Source organism: Salmo salar, chromosome 07 (genome assembly GCF_965601325.2).
Source record: "Salmo salar chromosome 07, fSalSal1, whole genome shotgun sequence".
NCBI lineage: Eukaryota > Metazoa > Chordata > Actinopteri > Salmoniformes > Salmonidae > Salmo > Salmo salar.
In genome coordinates, this window is record NC_138297.1 from 6,987,444 (window position 1) to 7,008,336 (window position 20,893).

The 20,893-nt window shown below is 46.1% G+C and overlaps 31 non-coding genes across 31 annotated transcripts; all 31 read left to right on the top strand.

The window, feature by feature from the left end:
* Window positions 1–224: 224 nt before the first annotated feature.
* trnay-gua (transfer RNA tyrosine (anticodon GUA)) lies at window positions 225–311 on the top strand. The gene is given in 2 exon segments: window positions 225–261; window positions 276–311. It is a non-coding gene; the product is annotated as a tRNA-Tyr (tRNA).
* A 591-nt stretch (window positions 312–902) lies between these two features.
* Window positions 903–989, top strand: trnay-gua (transfer RNA tyrosine (anticodon GUA)). Its single transcript is given in 2 exon segments — window positions 903–939; window positions 954–989. It is a non-coding gene; the product is annotated as a tRNA-Tyr (tRNA).
* Window positions 990–1,580: 591 nt separating this feature from the next.
* trnay-gua (transfer RNA tyrosine (anticodon GUA)) lies at window positions 1,581–1,667 on the top strand. Its single transcript is given in 2 exon segments — window positions 1,581–1,617; window positions 1,632–1,667. It is a non-coding gene; the product is annotated as a tRNA-Tyr (tRNA).
* A 591-nt stretch (window positions 1,668–2,258) lies between these two features.
* trnay-gua (transfer RNA tyrosine (anticodon GUA)) lies at window positions 2,259–2,345 on the top strand. The gene is given in 2 exon segments: window positions 2,259–2,295; window positions 2,310–2,345. It is a non-coding gene; the product is annotated as a tRNA-Tyr (tRNA).
* Window positions 2,346–2,937: 592 nt separating this feature from the next.
* Window positions 2,938–3,024, top strand: trnay-gua (transfer RNA tyrosine (anticodon GUA)). The gene is given in 2 exon segments: window positions 2,938–2,974; window positions 2,989–3,024. It is a non-coding gene; the product is annotated as a tRNA-Tyr (tRNA).
* A 591-nt stretch (window positions 3,025–3,615) lies between these two features.
* On the top strand, window positions 3,616–3,702 carry trnay-gua (transfer RNA tyrosine (anticodon GUA)). The gene is given in 2 exon segments: window positions 3,616–3,652; window positions 3,667–3,702. It is a non-coding gene; the product is annotated as a tRNA-Tyr (tRNA).
* Window positions 3,703–4,294: 592 nt separating this feature from the next.
* trnay-gua (transfer RNA tyrosine (anticodon GUA)) lies at window positions 4,295–4,381 on the top strand. The gene is given in 2 exon segments: window positions 4,295–4,331; window positions 4,346–4,381. It is a non-coding gene; the product is annotated as a tRNA-Tyr (tRNA).
* Window positions 4,382–4,972: 591 nt separating this feature from the next.
* Window positions 4,973–5,059, top strand: trnay-gua (transfer RNA tyrosine (anticodon GUA)). Its single transcript is given in 2 exon segments — window positions 4,973–5,009; window positions 5,024–5,059. It is a non-coding gene; the product is annotated as a tRNA-Tyr (tRNA).
* A 591-nt stretch (window positions 5,060–5,650) lies between these two features.
* Window positions 5,651–5,737, top strand: trnay-gua (transfer RNA tyrosine (anticodon GUA)). Its single transcript is given in 2 exon segments — window positions 5,651–5,687; window positions 5,702–5,737. It is a non-coding gene; the product is annotated as a tRNA-Tyr (tRNA).
* A 591-nt stretch (window positions 5,738–6,328) lies between these two features.
* On the top strand, window positions 6,329–6,415 carry trnay-gua (transfer RNA tyrosine (anticodon GUA)). The gene is given in 2 exon segments: window positions 6,329–6,365; window positions 6,380–6,415. It is a non-coding gene; the product is annotated as a tRNA-Tyr (tRNA).
* Window positions 6,416–7,007: 592 nt separating this feature from the next.
* On the top strand, window positions 7,008–7,094 carry trnay-gua (transfer RNA tyrosine (anticodon GUA)). The gene is given in 2 exon segments: window positions 7,008–7,044; window positions 7,059–7,094. It is a non-coding gene; the product is annotated as a tRNA-Tyr (tRNA).
* A 591-nt stretch (window positions 7,095–7,685) lies between these two features.
* Window positions 7,686–7,772, top strand: trnay-gua (transfer RNA tyrosine (anticodon GUA)). Its single transcript is given in 2 exon segments — window positions 7,686–7,722; window positions 7,737–7,772. It is a non-coding gene; the product is annotated as a tRNA-Tyr (tRNA).
* A 592-nt stretch (window positions 7,773–8,364) lies between these two features.
* trnay-gua (transfer RNA tyrosine (anticodon GUA)) lies at window positions 8,365–8,451 on the top strand. The gene is given in 2 exon segments: window positions 8,365–8,401; window positions 8,416–8,451. It is a non-coding gene; the product is annotated as a tRNA-Tyr (tRNA).
* Window positions 8,452–9,042: 591 nt separating this feature from the next.
* Window positions 9,043–9,129, top strand: trnay-gua (transfer RNA tyrosine (anticodon GUA)). Its single transcript is given in 2 exon segments — window positions 9,043–9,079; window positions 9,094–9,129. It is a non-coding gene; the product is annotated as a tRNA-Tyr (tRNA).
* Window positions 9,130–9,720: 591 nt separating this feature from the next.
* Window positions 9,721–9,807, top strand: trnay-gua (transfer RNA tyrosine (anticodon GUA)). The gene is given in 2 exon segments: window positions 9,721–9,757; window positions 9,772–9,807. It is a non-coding gene; the product is annotated as a tRNA-Tyr (tRNA).
* A 592-nt stretch (window positions 9,808–10,399) lies between these two features.
* trnay-gua (transfer RNA tyrosine (anticodon GUA)) lies at window positions 10,400–10,486 on the top strand. The gene is given in 2 exon segments: window positions 10,400–10,436; window positions 10,451–10,486. It is a non-coding gene; the product is annotated as a tRNA-Tyr (tRNA).
* A 591-nt stretch (window positions 10,487–11,077) lies between these two features.
* On the top strand, window positions 11,078–11,164 carry trnay-gua (transfer RNA tyrosine (anticodon GUA)). Its single transcript is given in 2 exon segments — window positions 11,078–11,114; window positions 11,129–11,164. It is a non-coding gene; the product is annotated as a tRNA-Tyr (tRNA).
* A 592-nt stretch (window positions 11,165–11,756) lies between these two features.
* trnay-gua (transfer RNA tyrosine (anticodon GUA)) lies at window positions 11,757–11,843 on the top strand. The gene is given in 2 exon segments: window positions 11,757–11,793; window positions 11,808–11,843. It is a non-coding gene; the product is annotated as a tRNA-Tyr (tRNA).
* Window positions 11,844–12,434: 591 nt separating this feature from the next.
* trnay-gua (transfer RNA tyrosine (anticodon GUA)) lies at window positions 12,435–12,521 on the top strand. The gene is given in 2 exon segments: window positions 12,435–12,471; window positions 12,486–12,521. It is a non-coding gene; the product is annotated as a tRNA-Tyr (tRNA).
* A 591-nt stretch (window positions 12,522–13,112) lies between these two features.
* On the top strand, window positions 13,113–13,199 carry trnay-gua (transfer RNA tyrosine (anticodon GUA)). Its single transcript is given in 2 exon segments — window positions 13,113–13,149; window positions 13,164–13,199. It is a non-coding gene; the product is annotated as a tRNA-Tyr (tRNA).
* A 591-nt stretch (window positions 13,200–13,790) lies between these two features.
* Window positions 13,791–13,877, top strand: trnay-gua (transfer RNA tyrosine (anticodon GUA)). Its single transcript is given in 2 exon segments — window positions 13,791–13,827; window positions 13,842–13,877. It is a non-coding gene; the product is annotated as a tRNA-Tyr (tRNA).
* Window positions 13,878–14,469: 592 nt separating this feature from the next.
* Window positions 14,470–14,556, top strand: trnay-gua (transfer RNA tyrosine (anticodon GUA)). Its single transcript is given in 2 exon segments — window positions 14,470–14,506; window positions 14,521–14,556. It is a non-coding gene; the product is annotated as a tRNA-Tyr (tRNA).
* Window positions 14,557–15,147: 591 nt separating this feature from the next.
* trnay-gua (transfer RNA tyrosine (anticodon GUA)) lies at window positions 15,148–15,234 on the top strand. The gene is given in 2 exon segments: window positions 15,148–15,184; window positions 15,199–15,234. It is a non-coding gene; the product is annotated as a tRNA-Tyr (tRNA).
* A 591-nt stretch (window positions 15,235–15,825) lies between these two features.
* trnay-gua (transfer RNA tyrosine (anticodon GUA)) lies at window positions 15,826–15,912 on the top strand. Its single transcript is given in 2 exon segments — window positions 15,826–15,862; window positions 15,877–15,912. It is a non-coding gene; the product is annotated as a tRNA-Tyr (tRNA).
* A 592-nt stretch (window positions 15,913–16,504) lies between these two features.
* Window positions 16,505–16,591, top strand: trnay-gua (transfer RNA tyrosine (anticodon GUA)). The gene is given in 2 exon segments: window positions 16,505–16,541; window positions 16,556–16,591. It is a non-coding gene; the product is annotated as a tRNA-Tyr (tRNA).
* A 591-nt stretch (window positions 16,592–17,182) lies between these two features.
* Window positions 17,183–17,269, top strand: trnay-gua (transfer RNA tyrosine (anticodon GUA)). The gene is given in 2 exon segments: window positions 17,183–17,219; window positions 17,234–17,269. It is a non-coding gene; the product is annotated as a tRNA-Tyr (tRNA).
* Window positions 17,270–17,861: 592 nt separating this feature from the next.
* trnay-gua (transfer RNA tyrosine (anticodon GUA)) lies at window positions 17,862–17,948 on the top strand. The gene is given in 2 exon segments: window positions 17,862–17,898; window positions 17,913–17,948. It is a non-coding gene; the product is annotated as a tRNA-Tyr (tRNA).
* A 591-nt stretch (window positions 17,949–18,539) lies between these two features.
* On the top strand, window positions 18,540–18,626 carry trnay-gua (transfer RNA tyrosine (anticodon GUA)). The gene is given in 2 exon segments: window positions 18,540–18,576; window positions 18,591–18,626. It is a non-coding gene; the product is annotated as a tRNA-Tyr (tRNA).
* Window positions 18,627–19,217: 591 nt separating this feature from the next.
* Window positions 19,218–19,304, top strand: trnay-gua (transfer RNA tyrosine (anticodon GUA)). The gene is given in 2 exon segments: window positions 19,218–19,254; window positions 19,269–19,304. It is a non-coding gene; the product is annotated as a tRNA-Tyr (tRNA).
* Window positions 19,305–19,895: 591 nt separating this feature from the next.
* Window positions 19,896–19,982, top strand: trnay-gua (transfer RNA tyrosine (anticodon GUA)). Its single transcript is given in 2 exon segments — window positions 19,896–19,932; window positions 19,947–19,982. It is a non-coding gene; the product is annotated as a tRNA-Tyr (tRNA).
* A 592-nt stretch (window positions 19,983–20,574) lies between these two features.
* On the top strand, window positions 20,575–20,661 carry trnay-gua (transfer RNA tyrosine (anticodon GUA)). The gene is given in 2 exon segments: window positions 20,575–20,611; window positions 20,626–20,661. It is a non-coding gene; the product is annotated as a tRNA-Tyr (tRNA).
* Window positions 20,662–20,893: the final 232 nt, after the last annotated feature.

Here is a 20,893-nt window from a genome sequence, read left to right on the forward strand (position 1 = left end):
TTACCGTCGGCTCACTTTTTCTCTATCCCCAAACGCAACTACTTGCAATCAAAGGGGATGTAGCTCAGCGGAAGAGAGTGTTGGTTGCTTGAATGAGGACCTGGGTTCAATCTCCAGCATCTCCACGAAACCACCAAACTCAGCAGATTACATTTTTAACGGGAACATATGTGTCTGCCGTCCTTCTGACCATCTAGGTGATGGCATTTGTCTAAATTAGACAACCTTCGATAGCTCAGTTGGTAGAGCGGAGGACTGTAGGTGAAAGTGCAGCAATCCTTAGGTCGCTGTTTCAAATCCGGCTCGAAGGATTGAGTATTTTCTTGTGGCTTACGCCAACGTTTTGACAGCGGTGCACTTTGACATGCGCTTGACAAACAAATTAACTTTCCCTGAGTTCCAAAATCTTCGATTGTTGACCTTTGATAGGAATGTTGGTAGAGCAGCAGAGAGTACTTAAAATTGCAACAATCCTTCGGTCACTGGCTCACACGAGGATAACTTTTTCTGCAGTTGTGCCAAGTTTTTGATTTTTGCCTAGTGTTTCCCCAGAAGCAAATTATTCCCTGACCGGGAACAAACCCCGGGACGCGGCGGTGAGAGCGCAGAATCCTAACCACGAGAACATCGTGGAGAAGGCAAAAGCGATTTCGCAGTGAGGGGGCTAAACAGCATTCTTTACCGTCGGCTCACTTTTTCTCTATCCCCAAACGCAACTACTTGCAATCAAAGGGGATGTAGCTCAGCGGAAGAGAGTGTTGGTTGCTTGAATGAGGACCTGGGTTCAATCTCCAGCATCTCCACGAAACCACCAAACTCAGCAGATTACATTTTTAACGGGAACATATGTGCCTGCAGCACTTATGACCATCTAGGTGATGGCATTTGTCTAAATCTGACAACCTTCGATAGCTCAGTTGGTAGAGCGGAGGACTGTAGGTGAAAGTGCAGCAATCCTTAGGTCGCTGGTTCAAATCTGGCTCGAAGGATTGTGTATTTTCTTGTGGCTTAAGCCAACGTTTTGACAGCAGTGCACTTTGACATGTGCTTGACAAACAAATTAACTTTCCCTGAGTGCTGAAATCTTCAATTGTTGACCTTTGATAGGAATGTTGGTAGAGCAGCAGAGAGTACTTAAATTTCCAACAATCCTTCGGTCACTGGCTCACACGAGGATAACTTTTTCTGCAGTTGTGCCAAGTTTTTGATTTTTGCCTAGTGTTTCCCCAGAAGCAAATTATTCCCTGACCGGGAACAAATCCCGGGACGCGGCGGTAAGAGCGCAGAATCCTAACCACTAGAACATCGTGGAGAAGGCAAAAGCGATTTCGCAGTGAGGGGGCTAAACAGCATTCTTTACCGTCGGCTCACTTTTTCTCTATCCCCAAACGCAACTACTTGCAATCAAAGGGGATGTAGCTCAGCGGAAGAGAGTGTTGGTTGCTTGAATGAGGACCTGGGTTCAATCTCCAGCATCTCCACGAAACCACCAAACTCAGCAGATTACTTTTTTAACGGGAACATATGTGCCTGCAGCACTTATGACCATCTAGGTGATGGCATTTGTCTAAATCTGACAACCTTCGATAGCTCAGTTGGTAGAGCGGAGGACTGTAGGTGAAAGTGCAGCAATCCTTAGGTCGCTGGTTCAAATCCGGCTCGAAGGATTGTGTATTTTCTTGTGGCTTAAGCCAACGTTTTGACAGCAGTGCACTTTGACATGTGCTTGACAAACAAATTAACTTTCCCTGAGTGCTGAAATCTTCAATTGTTGACCTTTGATAGGAATGTTGCTAGAACAGCAGAGAGTACTTAAACTTGCAACAATCCTTCGGTCACCGTCTCACACGAGGATAACTTTTTCTGCAGTTGTGCCAAGTTTTTGATTTTTGCCTAGTGTTTCCCCAGAAGCAAATTATTCCCTGACCGGGAACAAACCCCGGGACGCGGCGGTAAGAGCGCAGAATCCTAACCACTAGAACATCGTGGAGAAGGCAAAGGCGATTTCGCAGTGAGGGGGCTAAACAGCATTCTTTACCGTCGGCTCACTTTTTCTCTATCCCCAAAGCCAACTACTTGCAATCAAAGGGGATGTAGCTCAGCGGAAGAGAGTGTTGGTTGCTTGAATGAGGACCTGGGTTCAATCTCCAGCATCTCCACGAAACCACCAAACTCAGCAGATTACTTTTTTAACGGGAACATATGTGTCTGCAGCACTTCTGACCATCTAGGTGATGGCATTTGTCTAAATCTGACAACCTTCGATAGCTCAGTTGGTAGAGTGGAGGACTGTAGGTGAAAGTGCAGCAATCCTTAGGTCGCTGGTTCAAATCCGGCTCGAAGGATTGTGTATTTTCTTGTGGCTTACGCCAACGTTTTGACAGCAGTGCACTTTGACATGTGCTTGACAAACAAATTAACTTTCCCTGAGTGCCCGAAATCATCAATTGTTTACCTTTGATAGGAATGTTGCTAGAACAGCAGAGAGTACTTAAAATTGCAACAATCCTTCGGTCACTGGCTCACACGAGGATAACTTTTTCTGCAGTTGTGCCAAGTTTTTGATTTTTGCCTAGTGTTTCCCCAGAAGCAAATTATTCCCTGACCGGGAACAAACCCCGGGACGCGGCGGTGAGAGCGCAGAATCCTAACCACTAGAACATCGTGGAGAAGGCAAAAGCGATTTCGCAGTGAGGGGGCTAAACAGCATTCTTTACCGTCGGCTCACTTTTTCTCTATCCCCAAACGCAACTACTTGCAATCAAAGGGGATGTAGCTCATCGGAAGAGAGTGTTGGTTGCTTGAATGAGGACCTGGGTTCAATCTCCAGCATCTCCACGAAACCACCAAACTCAGCAGATTACATTTTTAACAGGAACATATGTGCCTGCAGCACTTATGACCATCTAGGTGATGGCATTTGTCTAAATCTGACAACCTTCAATAGCTCAGTTGGTAGAGCGGAGGACTGTAGGTGAAAGTGCAGCAATCCTTAGGTCGCTGGTTCAAATCCGGCTTGAAGGATTGAGTATTTTCTTGTGGCTTACGCCAACGTTTTGACAGCGGTGCACTTTGACATGCGCTTGACAAACAAATTAACTTTCCCTGAGTTCCAAAATCTTCGATTGTTGACCTTTGATAGGAATGTTGGTAGAGCAGCAGAGAGTACTTAAAATTGCAACAATCCTTCGGTCACTGGCTCACACGAGGATAACTTTTTCTGCAGTTGTGCCAAGTTTTTGATTTTTGCCTAGTGTTTCCCCAGAAGCAAATTATTCCCTGACCGGGAACAAACCCCGGGACGCGGCGGTGAGAGCGCAGAATCCTAACCACGAGAACATCGTGGAGAAGGCAAAAGCGATTTCGCAGTGAGGGGGCTAAACAGCATTCTTTACCGTCGGCTCACTTTTTCTCTATCCCCAAACGCAACTACTTGCAATCAAAGGGGATGTAGCTCAGCGGAAGAGAGTGTTGGTTGCTTGAATGAGGACCTGGGTTCAATCTCCAGCATCTCCACGAAACCACCAAACTCAGCAGATTACATTTTTAACGGGAACATATGTGCCTGCAGCACTTATGACCATCTAGGTGATGGCATTTGTCTAAATCTGACAACCTTCGATAGCTCAGTTGGTAGAGCGGAGGACTGTAGGTGAAAGTGCAGCAATCCTTAGGTCGCTGGTTCAAATCCGGCTCGAAGGATTGTGTATTTCCTTGTGGCTTAAGCCAACGTTTTGACAGCAGTGCACTTTGACATGTGCTTGACAAACAAATTAACTTTCCCTGAGTGCTGAAATCTTCAATTGTTGACCTTTGATAGGAATGTTGGTAGAGCAGCAGAGAGTACTTAGAATTTCCAACAATCCTTCGGTCACTGGCTCACACGAGGATAACTTTTTCTGCAGTTGTGCCAAGTTTTTGATTTTTGCCTAGTGTTTCCCCAGAAGCAAATTATTCCCTGACCGGGAACAAATCCCGGGACGCGGCGGTAAGAGCGCAGAATCCTAACCACTAGAACATCGTGGAGAAGGCAAAAGCGATTTCGCAGTGAGGGGGCTAAACAGCATTCTTTACCGTCGGCTCACTTTTTCTCTATCCCCAAAGCCAACTACTTGCAATCAAAGGGGATGTAGCTCAGCGGAAGAGAGTGTTGGTTGCTTGAATGAGGACCTGGGTTCAATCTCCAGCATCTCCACGAAACCACCAAACTCAGCAGATTACTTTTTTAACGGGAACATATGTGTCTGCAGCACTTCTGACCATCTAGTTGATGGCATTTGTCTAAATCTGACAACCTTCGATAGCTCAGTTGGTAGAGCGGAGGACTGTAGGTGAAAGTGCAGCAATCCTTAGGTCGCTGGTTCAAATCCGGCTCGAAGGATTGTGTATTTTCTTGTGGCTTACGCCAACGTTTTGACAGCAGTGCACTTTGACATGTGCTTGACAAACAAATTAACTTTCCCTGAGTGCCGAAATCATCAATTGTTGACCTTTGATAGGAATGTTGCTAGAACAGCAGAGAGTACTTAAACTTGCAACAATCCTTCGGTCACCGGCTCACACGAGGATAACTTTTTCTGCAGTTGTGCCAAGTTTTTGATTTTTGCCTAGTGTTTCCCCAGAAGCAAATTATTCCCTGACCGGGAACAAACCCCGGGACGCGGCGGTAAGAGCGCAGAATCCTAACCACTAGAACATCGTGGAGAAGGCAAAAGCGATTTCGCAGTGAGGGGGCTAAACAGCATTCTTTACCGTCGGCTCACTTTTTCTCTATCCCCAAAGCCAACTACTTTCAATCAAAGGGGATGTAGCTCATCGGAAGAGAGTGTTGGTTGCTTGAATGAGGACCTGGGTTCAATCTCCAGCATCTCCACGAAACCACCAAACTCAGCAGATTACATTTTTAACAGGAACATATGTGCCTGCAGCACTTATGACCATCTAGGTGATGGCATTTGTCTAAATCTGACAACCTTCGATAGCTCAGTTGGTAGAGCGGAGGACTGTAGGTGAAAGTGCAGCAATCCTTAGGTCGCTGGTTCAAATCCGGCTCGAAGGATTGTGTATTTTCTTGTGGCTTACGCCAACGTTTTGACAGCAGTGCACTTTGACATGTGCTTGACAAACAAATTAACTTTCCCTGAGTGCTGAAATCTTCAATTGTTGACCTTTGATAGGAATGTTGGTAGAGCAGCAGAGAGTACTTAAATTTCCAACAATCCTTCGGTCACTGGCTCACACGAGGATAACTTTTTCTGCAGTTGTGCCAAGTTTTTGATTTTTGCCTAGTGTTTCCCCAGAAGCAAATTATTCCCTGACCGGGAACAAATCCCGGGACGCGGCGGTAAGAGCACAGAATCCTAACCACTAGAACATCGTGGAGAAGGCAAAAGCGATTTCGCAGTGAGGGGGCTAAACAGCATTCTTTACCGTCGGCTCACTTTTTCTCTATCCCCAAAGCCAACTACTTGCAATCAAAGGGGATGTAGCTCAGCGGAAGAGAGTGTTGGTTGCTTGAATGAGGACCTGGGTTCAATCTCCAGCATCTCCACGAAACCACCAAACTCAGCAGATTACTTTTTTAACGGGAACATATGTGTCTGCAGCACTTCTGACCATCTAGTTGATGGCATTTGTCTAAATCTGACAACCTTCGATAGCTCAGTTGGTAGAGCGGAGGACTGTAGGTGAAAGTGCAGCAATCCTTAGGTCGCTGGTTCAAATCCGGCTCGAAGGATTGTGTATTTTCTTGTGGCTTACGCCAACGTTTTGACAGCAGTGCACTTTGACATGTGCTTGACAAACAAATTAACTTTCCCTGAGTGCCGAAATCATCAATTGTTGACCTTTGATAGGAATGTTGCTAGAACAGCAGAGAGTACTTAAACTTGCAACAATCCTTCGGTCACCGGCTCACACGAGGATAACTTTTTCTGCAGTTGTGCCAAGTTTTTGATTTTTGCCTAGTGTTTCCCCAGAAGCAAATTATTCCCTGACCGGGAACAAACCCCGGGACGCGGCGGTAAGAGCGCAGAATCCTAACCACTAGAACATCGTGGAGAAGGCAAAAGCGATTTCGCAGTGAGGGGGCTAAACAGCATTCTTTACCGTCGGCTCACTTTTTCTCTATCCCCAAAGCCAACTACTTGCAATCAAAGGGGATGTAGCTCAGCGGAAGAGAGTGTTGGTTGCTTGAATGAGGACCTGGGTTCAATCTCCAGCATCTCCACGAAACCACCAAACTCAGCAGATTACTTTTTTAACGGGAACATATGTGTCTGCAGCACTTCTGACCATCTAGGTGATGGCATTTGTCTAAATCTGGCAACCTTCGATAGCTCAGTTGGTAGAGCGGAGGACTGTAGGTGAAAGTGCAGCAATCCTTAGGTCGCTGGTTCAAATCCGGCTCGAAGGATTGTGTATTTTCTTGTGGCTTACGCCAACGTTTTGACAGCAGTGCACTTTGACATGTGCTTGACAAACAAATTAACTTTCCCTGAGTGCCCGAAATCATCAATTGTTTACCTTTGATAGGAATGTTGCTAGAACAGCAGAGAGTACTTAAAATTGCAACAATCCTTCGGTCACTGGCTCACACGAGGATAACTTTTTCTGCAGTTGTGCCAAGTTTTTGATTTTTGCCTAGTGTTTCCCCAGAAGCAAATTATTCCCTGACCGGGAACAAACCCCGGGACGCGGCGGTGAGAGCGCAGAATCCTAACCACTAGAACATCGTGGAGAAGGCAAAAGCGATTTCGCAGTGAGGGGGCTAAACAGCATTCTTTACCGTCGGCTCACTTTTTCTCTATCCCCAAACGCAACTACTTGCAATCAAAGGGGATGTAGCTCATCGGAAGAGAGTGTTGGTTGCTTGAATGAGGACCTGGGTTCAATCTCCAGCATCTCCACGAAACCACCAAACTCAGCAGATTACATTTTTAACAGGAACATATGTGCCTGCAGCACTTATGACCATCTAGGTGATGGCATTTGTCTAAATCTGACAACCTTCAATAGCTCAGTTGGTAGAGCGGAGGACTGTAGGTGAAAGTGCAGCAATCCTTAGGTCGCTGGTTCAAATCCGGCTTGAAGGATTGAGTATTTTCTTGTGGCTTACGCCAACGTTTTGACAGCGGTGCACTTTGACATGCGCTTGACAAACAAATTAACTTTCCCTGAGTTCCAAAATCTTCGATTGTTGACCTTTGATAGGAATGTTGGTAGAGCAGCAGAGAGTACTTAAAATTGCAACAATCCTTCGGTCACTGGCTCACACGAGGATAACTTTTTCTGCAGTTGTGCCAAGTTTTTGATTTTTGCCTAGTGTTTCCCCAGAAGCAAATTATTCCCTGACCGGGAACAAACCCCGGGACGCGGCGGTGAGAGCGCAGAATCCTAACCACGAGAACATCGTGGAGAAGGCAAAAGCGATTTCGCAGTGAGGGGGCTAAACAGCATTCTTTACCGTCGGCTCACTTTTTCTCTATCCCCAAACGCAACTACTTGCAATCAAAGGGGATGTAGCTCAGCGGAAGAGAGTGTTGGTTGCTTGAATGAGGACCTGGGTTCAATCTCCAGCATCTCCACGAAACCACCAAACTCAGCAGATTACATTTTTAACGGGAACATATGTGCCTGCAGCACTTATGACCATCTAGGTGATGGCATTTGTCTAAATCTGACAACCTTCGATAGCTCAGTTGGTAGAGCGGAGGACTGTAGGTGAAAGTGCAGCAATCCTTAGGTCGCTGGTTCAAATCCGGCTCGAAGGATTGTGTATTTTCTTGTGGCTTACGCCAACGTTTTGACAGCAGTGCACTTTGACATGTGCTTGACAAACAAATTAACTTTCCCTGAGTGCCCGAAATCATCAATTGTTTACCTTTGATAGGAATGTTGCTAGAACAGCAGAGAGTACTTAAAATTGCAACAATCCTTCGGTCACTGGCTCACACGAGGATAACTTTTTCTGCAGTTGTGCCAAGTTTTTGATTTTTGCCTAGTGTTTCCCCAGAAGCAAATTATTCCCTGACCGGGAACAAACCCCGGGACGCGGCGGTGAGAGCGCAGAATCCTAACCACTAGAACATCGTGGAGAAGGCAAAAGCGATTTCGCAGTGAGGGGGCTAAACAGCATTCTTTACCGTCGGCTCACTTTTTCTCTATCCCCAAACGCAACTACTTGCAATCAAAGGGGATGTAGCTCATCGGAAGAGAGTGTTGGTTGCTTGAATGAGGACCTGGGTTCAATCTCCAGCATCTCCACGAAACCACCAAACTCAGCAGATTACATTTTTAACAGGAACATATGTGCCTGCAGCACTTATGACCATCTAGGTGATGGCATTTGTCTAAATCTGACAACCTTCAATAGCTCAGTTGGTAGAGCGGAGGACTGTAGGTGAAAGTGCAGCAATCCTTAGGTCGCTGGTTCAAATCCGGCTTGAAGGATTGAGTATTTTCTTGTGGCTTACGCCAACGTTTTGACAGCGGTGCACTTTGACATGCGCTTGACAAACAAATTAACTTTCCCTGAGTTCCAAAATCTTCGATTGTTGACCTTTGATAGGAATGTTGGTAGAGCAGCAGAGAGTACTTAAAATTGCAACAATCCTTCGGTCACTGGCTCACACGAGGATAACTTTTTCTGCAGTTGTGCCAAGTTTTTGATTTTTGCCTAGTGTTTCCCCAGAAGCAAATTATTCCCTGACCGGGAACAAACCCCGGGACGCGGCGGTGAGAGCGCAGAATCCTAACCACGAGAACATCGTGGAGAAGGCAAAAGCGATTTCGCAGTGAGGGGGCTAAACAGCATTCTTTACCGTCGGCTCACTTTTTCTCTATCCCCAAACGCAACTACTTGCAATCAAAGGGGATGTAGCTCAGCGGAAGAGAGTGTTGGTTGCTTGAATGAGGACCTGGGTTCAATCTCCAGCATCTCCACGAAACCACCAAACTCAGCAGATTACATTTTTAACGGGAACATATGTGCCTGCAGCACTTATGACCATCTAGGTGATGGCATTTGTCTAAATCTGACAACCTTCGATAGCTCAGTTGGTAGAGCGGAGGACTGTAGGTGAAAGTGCAGCAATCCTTAGGTCGCTGGTTCAAATCCGGCTCGAAGGATTGTGTATTTTCTTGTGGCTTAAGCCAACGTTTTGACAGCAGTGCACTTTGACATGTGCTTGACAAACAAATTAACTTTCCCTGAGTGCTGAAATCTTCATTTGTTGACCTTTGATAGGAATGTTGGTAGAGCAGCAGAGAGTACTTACATTTGCAACAATCCTTCGGTCACTGGCTCACACGAGGATAACTTTTTCTGCAGTTGTGCCAAGTTTTTGATTTTTGCCTAGTGTTTCCCCAGAAGCAAATTATTCCCTAACCGGGAACAAACCCCGGGACGCGGCGGTAAGAGCGCAGAATCCTAACCACTAGAACATCGTGGAGAAGGCAAAAGCGATTTCGCAGTGAGGGGGCTAAACAGCATTCTTTACCGTCGGCTCACTTTTTCTCTATCCCCAAACGCAACTACTTGCAATCAAAGGGGATGTAGCTCAGCGGAAGAGAGTGTTGGTTGCTTGAATGAGGACCTGGGTTCAATCTCCAGCATCTCCACGAAACCACCAAACTCAGCAGATTACTTTTTTAACGGGAACATATGTGTCTGCAGCACTTCTGACCATCTAGGTGATGGCATTTGTCTAAATCTGACAACCTTCGATAGCTCAGTTGGTAGAGTGGAGGACTGTAGGTGAAAGTGCAGCAATCCTTAGGTCGCTGGTTCAAATCCGGCTCGAAGGATTGTGTATTTTCTTGTGGCTTACGCCAACGTTTTGACAGCAGTGCACTTTGACATGTGCTTGACAAACAAATTAACTTTCCCTGAGTGCCCGAAATCATCAATTGTTTACCTTTGATAGGAATGTTGCTAGAACAGCAGAGAGTACTTAAAATTGCAACAATCCTTCGGTCACTGGCTCACACGAGGATAACTTTTTCTGCAGTTGTGCCAAGTTTTTGATTTTTGCCTAGTGTTTCCCCAGAAGCAAATTATTCCCTGACCGGGAACAAACCCCGGGACGCGGCGGTGAGAGCGCAGAATCCTAACCACTAGAACATCGTGGAGAAGGCAAAAGCGATTTCGCAGTGAGGGGGCTAAACAGCATTCTTTACCGTCGGCTCACTTTTTCTCTATCCCCAAACGCAACTACTTGCAATCAAAGGGGATGTAGCTCATCGGAAGAGAGTGTTGGTTGCTTGAATGAGGACCTGGGTTCAATCTCCAGCATCTCCACGAAACCACCAAACTCAGCAGATTACATTTTTAACAGGAACATATGTGCCTGCAGCACTTATGACCATCTAGGTGATGGCATTTGTCTAAATCTGACAACCTTCAATAGCTCAGTTGGTAGAGCGGAGGACTGTAGGTGAAAGTGCAGCAATCCTTAGGTCGCTGGTTCAAATCCGGCTTGAAGGATTGAGTATTTTCTTGTGGCTTACGCCAACGTTTTGACAGCGGTGCACTTTGACATGCGCTTGACAAACAAATTAACTTTCCCTGAGTTCCAAAATCTTCGATTGTTGACCTTTGATAGGAATGTTGGTAGAGCAGCAGAGAGTACTTAAAATTGCAACAATCCTTCGGTCACTGGCTCACACGAGGATAACTTTTTCTGCAGTTGTGCCAAGTTTTTGATTTTTGCCTAGTGTTTCCCCAGAAGCAAATTATTCCCTGACCGGGAACAAACCCCGGGACGCGGCGGTGAGAGCGCAGAATCCTAACCACGAGAACATCGTGGAGAAGGCAAAAGCGATTTCGCAGTGAGGGGGCTAAACAGCATTCTTTACCGTCGGCTCACTTTTTCTCTATCCCCAAACGCAACTACTTGCAATCAAAGGGGATGTAGCTCAGCGGAAGAGAGTGTTGGTTGCTTGAATGAGGACCTGGGTTCAATCTCCAGCATCTCCACGAAACCACCAAACTCAGCAGATTACATTTTTAACGGGAACATATGTGCCTGCAGCACTTATGACCATCTAGGTGATGGCATTTGTCTAAATCTGACAACCTTCGATAGCTCAGTTGGTAGAGCGGAGGACTGTAGGTGAAAGTGCAGCAATCCTTAGGTCGCTGGTTCAAATCCGGCTCGAAGGATTGTGTATTTCCTTGTGGCTTAAGCCAACGTTTTGACAGCAGTGCACTTTGACATGTGCTTGACAAACAAATTAACTTTCCCTGAGTGCTGAAATCTTCAATTGTTGACCTTTGATAGGAATGTTGGTAGAGCAGCAGAGAGTACTTAGAATTTCCAACAATCCTTCGGTCACTGGCTCACACGAGGATAACTTTTTCTGCAGTTGTGCCAAGTTTTTGATTTTTGCCTAGTGTTTCCCCAGAAGCAAATTATTCCCTGACCGGGAACAAATCCCGGGACGCGGCGGTAAGAGCGCAGAATCCTAACCACTAGAACATCGTGGAGAAGGCAAAAGCGATTTCGCAGTGAGGGGGCTAAACAGCATTCTTTACCGTCGGCTCACTTTTTCTCTATCCCCAAAGCCAACTACTTGCAATCAAAGGGGATGTAGCTCAGCGGAAGAGAGTGTTGGTTGCTTGAATGAGGACCTGGGTTCAATCTCCAGCATCTCCACGAAACCACCAAACTCAGCAGATTACTTTTTTAACGGGAACATATGTGTCTGCAGCACTTCTGACCATCTAGTTGATGGCATTTGTCTAAATCTGACAACCTTCGATAGCTCAGTTGGTAGAGCGGAGGACTGTAGGTGAAAGTGCAGCAATCCTTAGGTCGCTGGTTCAAATCCGGCTCGAAGGATTGTGTATTTTCTTGTGGCTTACGCCAACGTTTTGACAGCAGTGCACTTTGACATGTGCTTGACAAACAAATTAACTTTCCCTGAGTGCCGAAATCATCAATTGTTGACCTTTGATAGGAATGTTGCTAGAACAGCAGAGAGTACTTAAACTTGCAACAATCCTTCGGTCACCGGCTCACACGAGGATAACTTTTTCTGCAGTTGTGCCAAGTTTTTGATTTTTGCCTAGTGTTTCCCCAGAAGCAAATTATTCCCTGACCGGGAACAAACCCCGGGACGCGGCGGTAAGAGCGCAGAATCCTAACCACTAGAACATCGTGGAGAAGGCAAAAGCGATTTCGCAGTGAGGGGGCTAAACAGCATTCTTTACCGTCGGCTCACTTTTTCTCTATCCCCAAAGCCAACTACTTTCAATCAAAGGGGATGTAGCTCATCGGAAGAGAGTGTTGGTTGCTTGAATGAGGACCTGGGTTCAATCTCCAGCATCTCCACGAAACCACCAAACTCAGCAGATTACATTTTTAACAGGAACATATGTGCCTGCAGCACTTATGACCATCTAGGTGATGGCATTTGTCTAAATCTGACAACCTTCGATAGCTCAGTTGGTAGAGCGGAGGACTGTAGGTGAAAGTGCAGCAATCCTTAGGTCGCTGGTTCAAATCCGGCTCGAAGGATTGTGTATTTTCTTGTGGCTTACGCCAACGTTTTGACAGCAGTGCACTTTGACATGTGCTTGACAAACAAATTAACTTTCCCTGAGTGCTGAAATCTTCAATTGTTGACCTTTGATAGGAATGTTGGTAGAGCAGCAGAGAGTACTTAAATTTCCAACAATCCTTCGGTCACTGGCTCACACGAGGATAACTTTTTCTGCAGTTGTGCCAAGTTTTTGATTTTTGCCTAGTGTTTCCCCAGAAGCAAATTATTCCCTGACCGGGAACAAATCCCGGGACGCGGCGGTAAGAGCACAGAATCCTAACCACTAGAACATCGTGGAGAAGGCAAAAGCGATTTCGCAGTGAGGGGGCTAAACAGCATTCTTTACCGTCGGCTCACTTTTTCTCTATCCCCAAAGCCAACTACTTGCAATCAAAGGGGATGTAGCTCAGCGGAAGAGAGTGTTGGTTGCTTGAATGAGGACCTGGGTTCAATCTCCAGCATCTCCACGAAACCACCAAACTCAGCAGATTACTTTTTTAACGGGAACATATGTGTCTGCAGCACTTCTGACCATCTAGTTGATGGCATTTGTCTAAATCTGACAACCTTCGATAGCTCAGTTGGTAGAGCGGAGGACTGTAGGTGAAAGTGCAGCAATCCTTAGGTCGCTGGTTCAAATCCGGCTCGAAGGATTGTGTATTTTCTTGTGGCTTACGCCAACGTTTTGACAGCAGTGCACTTTGACATGTGCTTGACAAACAAATTAACTTTCCCTGAGTGCCGAAATCATCAATTGTTGACCTTTGATAGGAATGTTGCTAGAACAGCAGAGAGTACTTAAACTTGCAACAATCCTTCGGTCACCGGCTCACACGAGGATAACTTTTTCTGCAGTTGTGCCAAGTTTTTGATTTTTGCCTAGTGTTTCCCCAGAAGCAAATTATTCCCTGACCGGGAACAAACCCCGGGACGCGGCGGTAAGAGCGCAGAATCCTAACCACTAGAACATCGTGGAGAAGGCAAAAGCGATTTCGCAGTGAGGGGGCTAAACAGCATTCTTTACCGTCGGCTCACTTTTTCTCTATCCCCAAAGCCAACTACTTGCAATCAAAGGGGATGTAGCTCAGCGGAAGAGAGTGTTGGTTGCTTGAATGAGGACCTGGGTTCAATCTCCAGCATCTCCACGAAACCACCAAACTCAGCAGATTACTTTTTTAACGGGAACATATGTGTCTGCAGCACTTCTGACCATCTAGGTGATGGCATTTGTCTAAATCTGGCAACCTTCGATAGCTCAGTTGGTAGAGCGGAGGACTGTAGGTGAAAGTGCAGCAATCCTTAGGTCGCTGGTTCAAATCCGGCTCGAAGGATTGTGTATTTTCTTGTGGCTTACGCCAACGTTTTGACAGCAGTGCACTTTGACATGTGCTTGACAAACAAATTAACTTTCCCTGAGTGCCCGAAATCATCAATTGTTTACCTTTGATAGGAATGTTGCTAGAACAGCAGAGAGTACTTAAAATTGCAACAATCCTTCGGTCACTGGCTCACACGAGGATAACTTTTTCTGCAGTTGTGCCAAGTTTTTGATTTTTGCCTAGTGTTTCCCCAGAAGCAAATTATTCCCTGACCGGGAACAAACCCCGGGACGCGGCGGTGAGAGCGCAGAATCCTAACCACTAGAACATCGTGGAGAAGGCAAAAGCGATTTCGCAGTGAGGGGGCTAAACAGCATTCTTTACCGTCGGCTCACTTTTTCTCTATCCCCAAACGCAACTACTTGCAATCAAAGGGGATGTAGCTCATCGGAAGAGAGTGTTGGTTGCTTGAATGAGGACCTGGGTTCAATCTCCAGCATCTCCACGAAACCACCAAACTCAGCAGATTACATTTTTAACAGGAACATATGTGCCTGCAGCACTTATGACCATCTAGGTGATGGCATTTGTCTAAATCTGACAACCTTCAATAGCTCAGTTGGTAGAGCGGAGGACTGTAGGTGAAAGTGCAGCAATCCTTAGGTCGCTGGTTCAAATCCGGCTTGAAGGATTGAGTATTTTCTTGTGGCTTACGCCAACGTTTTGACAGCGGTGCACTTTGACATGCGCTTGACAAACAAATTAACTTTCCCTGAGTTCCAAAATCTTCGATTGTTGACCTTTGATAGGAATGTTGGTAGAGCAGCAGAGAGTACTTAAAATTGCAACAATCCTTCGGTCACTGGCTCACACGAGGATAACTTTTTCTGCAGTTGTGCCAAGTTTTTGATTTTTGCCTAGTGTTTCCCCAGAAGCAAATTATTCCCTGACCGGGAACAAACCCCGGGACGCGGCGGTGAGAGCGCAGAATCCTAACCACGAGAACATCGTGGAGAAGGCAAAAGCGATTTCGCAGTGAGGGGGCTAAACAGCATTCTTTACCGTCGGCTCACTTTTTCTCTATCCCCAAACGCAACTACTTGCAATCAAAGGGGATGTAGCTCAGCGGAAGAGAGTGTTGGTTGCTTGAATGAGGACCTGGGTTCAATCTCCAGCATCTCCACGAAACCACCAAACTCAGCAGATTACATTTTTAACGGGAACATATGTGCCTGCAGCACTTATGACCATCTAGGTGATGGCATTTGTCTAAATCTGACAACCTTCGATAGCTCAGTTGGTAGAGCGGAGGACTGTAGGTGAAAGTGCAGCAATCCTTAGGTCGCTGGTTCAAATCCGGCTCGAAGGATTGTGTATTTTCTTGTGGCTTAAGCCAACGTTTTGACAGCAGTGCACTTTGACATGTGCTTGACAAACAAATTAACTTTCCCTGAGTGCTGAAATCTTCATTTGTTGACCTTTGATAGGAATGTTGGTAGAGCAGCAGAGAGTACTTACATTTGCAACAATCCTTCGGTCACTGGCTCACACGAGGATAACTTTTTCTGCAGTTGTGCCAAGTTTTTGATTTTTGCCTAGTGTTTCCCCAGAAGCAAATTATTCCCTAACCGGGAACAAACCCCGGGACGCGGCGGTAAGAGCGCAGAATCCTAACCACTAGAACATCGTGGAGAAGGCAAAAGCGATTTCGCAGTGAGGGGGCTAAACAGCATTCTTTACCGTCGGCTCACTTTTTCTCTATCCCCAAACGCAACTACTTGCAATCAAAGGGGATGTAGCTCAGCGGAAGAGAGTGTTGGTTGCTTGAATGAGGACCTGGGTTCAATCTCCAGCATCTCCACGAAACCACCAAACTCAGCAGATTACTTTTTTAACGGGAACATATGTGTCTGCAGCACTTCTGACCATCTAGGTGATGGCATTTGTCTAAATCTGACAACCTTCGATAGCTCAGTTGGTAGAGTGGAGGACTGTAGGTGAAAGTGCAGCAATCCTTAGGTCGCTGGTTCAAATCCGGCTCGAAGGATTGTGTATTTTCTTGTGGCTTACGCCAACGTTTTGACAGCAGTGCACTTTGACATGTGCTTGACAAACAAATTAACTTTCCCTGAGTGCCCGAAATCATCAATTGTTTACCTTTGATAGGAATGTTGCTAGAACAGCAGAGAGTACTTAAAATTGCAACAATCCTTCGGTCACTGGCTCACACGAGGATAACTTTTTCTGCAGTTGTGCCAAGTTTTTGATTTTTGCCTAGTGTTTCCCCAGAAGCAAATTATTCCCTGACCGGGAACAAACCCCGGGACGCGGCGGTGAGAGCGCAGAATCCTAACCACTAGAACATCGTGGAGAAGGCAAAAGCGATTTCGCAGTGAGGGGGCTAAACAGCATTCTTTACCGTCGGCTCACTTTTTCTCTATCCCCAAACGCAACTACTTGCAATCAAAGGGGATGTAGCTCATCGGAAGAGAGTGTTGGTTGCTTGAATGAGGACCTGGGTTCAATCTCCAGCATCTCCACGAAACCACCAAACTCAGCAGATTACATTTTTAACAGGAACATATGTGCCTGCAGCACTTATGACCATCTAGGTGATGGCATTTGTCTAAATCTGACAACCTTCAATAGCTCAGTTGGTAGAGCGGAGGACTGTAGGTGAAAGTGCAGCAATCCTTAGGTCGCTGGTTCAAATCCGGCTTGAAGGATTGAGTATTTTCTTGTGGCTTACGCCAACGTTTTGACAGCGGTGCACTTTGACATGCGCTTGACAAACAAATTAACTTTCCCTGAGTTCCAAAATCTTCGATTGTTGACCTTTGATAGGAATGTTGGTAGAGCAGCAGAGAGTACTTAAAATTGCAACAATCCTTCGGTCACTGGCTCACACGAGGATAACTTTTTCTGCAGTTGTGCCAAGTTTTTGATTTTTGCCTAGTGTTTCCCCAGAAGCAAATTATTCCCTGACCGGGAACAAACCCCGGGACGCGGCGGTGAGAGCGCAGAATCCTAACCACGAGAACATCGTGGAGAAGGCAAAAGCGATTTCGCAGTGAGGGGGCTAAACAGCATTCTTTACCGTCGGCTCACTTTTTCTCTATCCCCAAACGCAACTACTTGCAATCAAAGGGGATGTAGCTCAGCGGAAGAGAGTGTTGGTTGCTTGAATGAGGACCTGGGTTCAATCTCCAGCATCTCCACGAAACCACCAAACTCAGCAGATTACATTTTTAACGGGAACATATGTGCCTGCAGCACTTATGACCATCTAGGTGATGGCATTTGTCTAAATCTGACAACCTTCGATAGCTCAGTTGGTAGAGCGGAGGACTGTAGGTGAAAGTGCAGCAATCCTTAGGTCGCTGGTTCAAATCCGGCTCGAAGGATTGTGTATTTCCTTGTGGCTTAAGCCAACGTTTTGACAGCAGTGCACTTTGACATGTGCTTGACAAACAAATTAACTTTCCCTGAGTGCTGAAATCTTCAATTGTTGACCTTTGATAGGAATGTTGGTAGAGCAGCAGAGAGTACTTAGAATTTCCAACAATCCTTCGGTCACTGGCTCACACGAGGATAACTTTTTCTGCAGTTGTGCCAAGTTTTTGATTTTTGCCTAGTGTTTCCCCAGAAGCAAATTATTCCCTGACCGGGAACAAATCCCGGGACGCGGCGGTAAGAGCGCAGAATCCTAACCACTAGAACATCGTGGAGAAGGCAAAAGCGATTTCGCAGTGAGGGGGCTAAACAGCATTCTTTACCGTCGGCTCACTTTTTCTCTATCCCCAAAGCCAACTACTTGCAATCAAAGGGGATGTAGCTCAGCGGAAGAGAGTGTTGGTTGCTTGAATGAGGACCTGGGTTCAATCTCCAGCATCTCCACGAAACCACCAAACTCAGCAGATTACTTTTTTAACGGGAACATATGTGTCTGCAGCACTTCTGACCATCTAGTTGATGGCATTTGTCTAAATCTGACAACCTTCGATAGCTCAGTTGGTAGAGCGGAGGACTGTAGGTGAAAGTGCAGCAATCCTTAGGTCGCTGGTTCAAATCCGGCTCGAAGGATTGTGTATTTTCTTGTGGCTTACGCCAACGTTTTGACAGCAGTGCACTTTGACATGTGCTTGACAAACAAATTAACTTTCCCTGAGTGCCGAAATCATCAATTGTTGACCTTTGATAGGAATGTTGCTAGAACAGCAGAGAGTACTTAAACTTGCAACAATCCTTCGGTCACCGGCTCACACGAGGATAACTTTTTCTGCAGTTGTGCCAAGTTTTTGATTTTTGCCTAGTGTTTCCCCAGAAGCAAATTATTCCCTGACCGGGAACAAACCCCGGGACGCGGCGGTAAGAGCGCAGAATCCTAACCACTAGAACATCGTGGAGAAGGCAAAAGCGATTTCGCAGTGAGGGGGCTAAACAGCATTCTTTACCGTCGGCTCACTTTTTCTCTATCCCCAAAGCCAACTACTTTCAATCAAAGGGGATGTAGCTCATCGGAAGAGAGTGTTGGTTGCTTGAATGAGGACCTGGGTTCAATCTCCAGCATCTCCACGAAACCACCAAACTCAGCAGATTACATTTTTAACAGGAACATATGTGCCTGCAGCACTTATGACCATCTAGGTGATGGCATTTGTCTAAATCTGACAACCTTCGATAGCTCAGTTGGTAGAGCGGAGGACTGTAGGTGAAAGTGCAGCAATCCTTAGGTCGCTGGTTCAAATCCGGCTCGAAGGATTGTGTATTTTCTTGTGGCTTACGCCAACGTTTTGACAGCAGTGCACTTTGACATGTGCTTGACAAACAAATTAACTTTCCCTGAGTGCTGAAATCTTCAATTGTTGACCTTTGATAGGAATGTTGGTAGAGCAGCAGAGAGTACTTAAATTTCCAACAATCCTTCGGTCACTGGCTCACACGAGGATAACTTTTTCTGCAGTTGTGCCAAGTTTTTGATTTTTGCCTAGTGTTTCCCCAGAAGCAAATTATTCCCTGACCGGGAACAAATCCCGGGACGCGGCGGTAAGAGCACAGAATCCTAACCACTAGAACATCGTGGAGAAGGCAAAAGCGATTTCGCAGTGAGGGGGCTAAACAGCATTCTTTACCGTCGGCTCACTTTTTCTCTATCCCCAAAGCCAACTACTTGCAATCAAAGGGGATGTAGCTCAGCGGAAGAGAGTGTTGGTTGCTTGAATGAGGACCTGGGTTCAATCTCCAGCATCTCCACGAAACCACCAAACTCAGCAGATTACTTTTTTAACGGGAACATATGTGTCTGCAGCACTTCTGACCATCTAGTTGATGGCATTTGTCTAAATCTGACAACCTTCGATAGCTCAGTTGGTAGAGCGGAGGACTGTAGGTGAAAGTGCAGCAATCCTTAGGTCGCTGGTTCAAATCCGGCTCGAAGGATTGTGTATTTTCTTGTGGCTTACGCCAACGTTTTGACAGCAGTGCACTTTGACATGTGCTTGACAAACAAATTAACTTTCCCTGAGTGCCGAAATCATCAATTGTTGACCTTTGATAGGAATGTTGCTAGAACAGCAGAGAGTACTTAAACTTGCAACAATCCTTCGGTCACCGGCTCACACGAGGATAACTTTTTCTGCAGTTGTGCCAAGTTTTTGATTTTTGCCTAGTGTTTCCCCAGAAGCAAATTATTCCCTGACCGGGAACAAACCCCGGGACGCGGCGGTAAGAGCGCAGAATCCTAACCACTAGAACATCGTGGAGAAGGCAAAAGCGATTTCGCAGTGAGGGGGCTAAACAGCATTCTTTACCGTCGGCTCACTTTTTCTCTATCCCCAAAGCCAACTACTTGCAATCAAAGGGGATGTAGCTCAGCGGAAGAGAGTGTTGGTTGCTTGAATGAGGACCTGGGTTCAATCTCCAGCATCTCCACGAAACCACCAAACTCAGCAGATTACTTTTTTAACGGGAACATATGTGTCTGCAGCACTTCTGACCATCTAGGTGATGGCATTTGTCTAAATCTGGCAACCTTCGATAGCTCAGTTGGTAGAGCGGAGGACTGTAGGTGAAAGTGCAGCAATCCTTAGGTCGCTGGTTCAAATCCGGCTCGAAGGATTGTGTATTTTCTTGTGGCTTACGCCAACGTTTTGACAGCAGTGCACTTTGACATGTGCTTGACAAACAAATTAACTTTCCCTGAGTGCCCGAAATCATCAATTGTTTACCTTTGATAGGAATGTTGCTAGAACAGCAGAGAGTACTTAAAATTGCAACAATCCTTCGGTCACTGGCTCACACGAGGATAACTTTTTCTGCAGTTGTGCCAAGTTTTTGATTTTTGCCTAGTGTTTCCCCAGAAGCAAATTATTCCCTGACCGGGAACAAACCCCGGGACGCGGCGGTGAGAGCGCAGAATCCTAACCACTAGAACATCGTGGAGAAGGCAAAAGCGATTTCGCAGTGAGGGGGCTAAACAGCATTCTTTACCGTCGGCTCACTTTTTCTCTATCCCCAAACGCAACTACTTGCAATCAAAGGGGATGTAGCTCATCGGAAGAGAGTGTTGGTTGCTTGAATGAGGACCTGGGTTCAATCTCCAGCATCTCCACGAAACCACCAAACTCAGCAGATTACATTTTTAACAGGAACATATGTGCCTGCAGCACTTATGACCATCTAGGTGATGGCATTTGTCTAAATCTGACAACCTTCAATAGCTCAGTTGGTAGAGCGGAGGACTGTAGGTGAAAGTGCAGCAATCCTTAGGTCGCTGGTTCAAATCCGGCTTGAAGGATTGAGTATTTTCTTGTGGCTTACGCCAACGTTTTGACAGCGGTGCACTTTGACATGCGCTTGACAAACAAATTAACTTTCCCTGAGTTCCAAAATCTTCGATTGTTGACCTTTGATAGGAATGTTGGTAGAGCAGCAGAGAGTACTTAAAATTGCAACAATCCTTCGGTCACTGGCTCACACGAGGATAACTTTTTCTGCAGTTGTGCCAAGTTTTTGATTTTTGCCTAGTG